Raw genomic sequence first — 3384 nt, 5'->3', positions numbered from 1 at the left:
CCGTCCATGGGATTCTCCAGGCAAGAATACTGGAGTGGGTTGCCATTTCCTTCTCCAGGGGATCTTCCCGACCCAGGGATCGAACCCAGGTATCCCGCATTGCGGGCAGACGCTTTAACCTCTGAGCCACCAGGTAAGCATCCCTGGTGTGATGCTTAAAGTTTATTTACTAGACCTAATAACTTAGGAAAGGATTAATATTGGCTTTTTTCCCACACTGAGATACATTCATCAAAAGATAACATTTAAAAATATAATTATTTGATTATTTCCACACTTTCATGTAGTTATCATGAGAAAATCCATTTTTCTTTTGCTTTTTGTTTCCCCCATAATCTTTCACACAGATTTACTGCATAGCACAAAACTAGTACTTACAATTAACTGAAAAATTTTATTTTAATAGATTTAACACTAAGAGATAGATTTTTCTGTCTTGTATTTTTGACAAATAGTGGTATATGTTAGCTTATATTAATAGTTCAAAATCAAGTTAAATGAAAAACTAAGTTTTTTACAACTTTTATGTACAACTGAAGTGTTTTTTAATATTCTTTTGTGTTCCTGAATGCATTGAAAAACATATGCAGGTAATGAATTGAGTTTTCCCTTTTCCACAGTCAAAAGATGGATTAACAATTTCATTTTTATGTGCTTTCTTCTATTTTCATAAGCTAGCTTTTAATCATAGAAGTATTCCATGGGCACAGCAACAAATTTAAAACAGTAGAGAAGATGTGAAATATAAAGTCTAAGACTCTTAATATTTTCCTGTGGCAGCCCCTCTACTCTACCTCCCCAGAGGGAAACTTTGTTAACCTCTCCCTCTGACTTGATTCTTCTTATTGCTGTCATACTTCTATTTCTAGATTATAAACCTTAGCCATTGTCTACTGGTCATCTGCAAAGAACCTGAAAGAAGTTATCACATTAATTTTCCTCTCACCTCTTTTTCTCAGTCAACTTCCCAAATATTTTTAGTTATACCTTTATTTTTATACTTGTAGGCTTTATAACAATCTACCAACCTGTATCTATGTCTATCTAATCTATCGATCTATCTCATCCTCTGCCACCCTCTTCTGCAGAGGATGAAATGGTTAGACAGCATCACTGACTCAGACATGAATTTGAGCAAACTATATGAGGTAGTGGAGAACAGAGAAGCCTGGAGTGCTGCACTCTATAGGGTTGCAAAGAGCTGGGCACAACTTAGCAACTGAACAACAATAAATCTATCTATCATCTATCTTTCAATCTATCTCTATATTCTCTTAAATAAATATATCTTCTATGTTTTCCCTGAAGGATGATTTTAAAAATGAAATTCCAAATATCATGTACAATATAAACATATAAACATTATTCCCTGTAGAATCAAATATTATGGCAGAAGCCACAAATGATAATTCCATATCAACAAAACTTTGCCATTCATAGGAGAAATTTCCAAAAATCAAGGCCTAGTGAATCTTCTTTAAATTTATTGCCATCTTTCTTCTTGATTCTGAGTGACAGTAGTTATCAATATTTTGTATGTCCCACACTACCCTCATCCTGAAAAGCTTGCTTTGCTTGAGTATACTATTTTCTTGACAAATTAATGTTTAAAGTATAGGCTGTATGCACAGTAGATTTTCTCAGTCCTGAAAATGTGTCTGAATATGTGTTTGAAAATAAATTGTAGTATAAAATTTTTGATTCAAAATCTTTTACTGTATGAATTTTGAAAATGTTACTCCATTTTCTTTAGCATCCATTGTTAGTAATGAGAAATCACAAATCAATCTGGCTCCATTCTCTTGCGGGTAATTTGTTTTATTCTTCTCTGCTTTTATGATTTTTCTCTTTATCCTTGTGATTATGAATTTTCAATAGGGTATATCTACAAAGGAATGTTTTCTAGTGCTGTTTGGCACTTGGTAGACCAAAGACTGAAAACAGAGACATTTCCTTTTTTTATCTCTTTGATTATATTCTCCTACCTGTTGTCACACAGAAACCCTTCTTCTAAGATGTTATGTTCTGGGTTGTGGGAAATTTTCTCTGTTCTATCATCCATATTGCTAGATCACAAGAAGTCAGATGTGTACATTTAATAATTTATTAAATACAAAGTTTATTTCTTAATTTAAAAATTTTACACATTTTTCCAATTTTTTTTCTTTATTGCTTCTTTTTAAAAAGCAGTGTGTTTTTATATGCATGCAGACTCCTGAATTTTGCAGAGAATAGACTTCTTAAGAAGTTAACTTCTGGTATCTGAATTATCCTTGTTTTCTCCAAGGCCAATTATTCTGTTTGTTTACTTTGGTGTTCCTTTTTCATGCTATAGATTTCCTTTGAACATCTGGAGACCCTAAGTGATTAAATCATGTTAGATAAAGGCATTTGTTGCTTAGTATGAATGACTGGAAAGGGTTTTCTCAGAGATTGATAAATCCATTTTCTTACTGAATTCTTCCTTTGATTAGGTATGTTTTGTCCTTAGTTGTGGATTTTTCCAAAGTTTCACTTTCCCTCCAAACTGCCCCATAAAAATAGTTTTAATAAATCTAATAAACAAATTTTGTTGGAAATATTTCCAACAACTATTTTATGAACTAATATTTGAACACTGGAAGGCAAATTAAAAACAATAAATATTTTCCCAGTGAAAAAACATTCACACATCTTACCTCTTGTTCTAGTTCCAGAAACTGTAAAGGTGAACCTACTGGGGGCTGGCTTGAGGAGAAAAGGGAATCTTGTTCCAGAAGGAACTTTATGAGGGATCATAAGATGACCCAGAGGGAGGGTATGGGGAGGGAGGAGGGAGGAGGGTTCAGGGTGGGGAACACAGGTATACCTGTGGCGGATTCATTTCAATATTTGGCAAAACTAATACAATATTGTAAAGCTTAAAAATAAAATAAAATTTAAAAAAATAATTTCTAAACATGGGAAAGGAGGAAATAAATCACTGGTTGAAAAAAAAATGAAAAATACAACCAAAAAATACAATTTAAAATTTTCATGAGAATTCACAACATTCATCCTCTAATAAGCTATATTTGACTTCTCTAGATTTAGATTTCAGTGATACCTTCCAAAGTGAAGACATATTTTCTATACAAACCAAAATACAAACAAAAAATAACTCCCTAAGTGACAATGTGATCAGTGCTGTTTATTAGGGTCTTAATAACTTCCTTAATTAAGTCAATACACTAGAAATTTCCTGTATCTTATCTCCCTCTACAGGAAGGAATATTCCCTCTTTTAAAGCTTCTGCTCCTGCAGCAAGTCCAATAATTAACTTTATGTATTATTTCTACATTGAGGAAATGAACTAACCTTAGTCTTGTGTTGAAGGACCCAGTCTCCCTCACAGATTTGCATTTG

At 32.9% G+C, this 3384-nt stretch overlaps 1 non-coding gene across 1 annotated transcript; it reads left to right on the top strand.

Moving 5' to 3' along the window:
• The first annotated feature begins 2648 nt into the window (after positions 1-2648).
• On the top strand, positions 2649-2775 carry LOC138989302 (small nucleolar RNA SNORD22). Its single transcript, XR_011465535.1, has one exon. It is a non-coding gene; the product is annotated as a small nucleolar RNA SNORD22 (small nucleolar RNA).
• Positions 2776-3384: the final 609 nt, after the last annotated feature.

The sequence above is a fragment of the Bos mutus genome, chromosome 9, assembly GCF_027580195.1.
Source record: "Bos mutus isolate GX-2022 chromosome 9, NWIPB_WYAK_1.1, whole genome shotgun sequence".
Taxonomy (NCBI): domain Eukaryota; kingdom Metazoa; phylum Chordata; class Mammalia; order Artiodactyla; family Bovidae; genus Bos; species Bos mutus.
The sequence above is the reverse complement of the archived record's forward strand: the minus strand, read 5'-3'. Positions and strand labels throughout refer to the sequence as shown.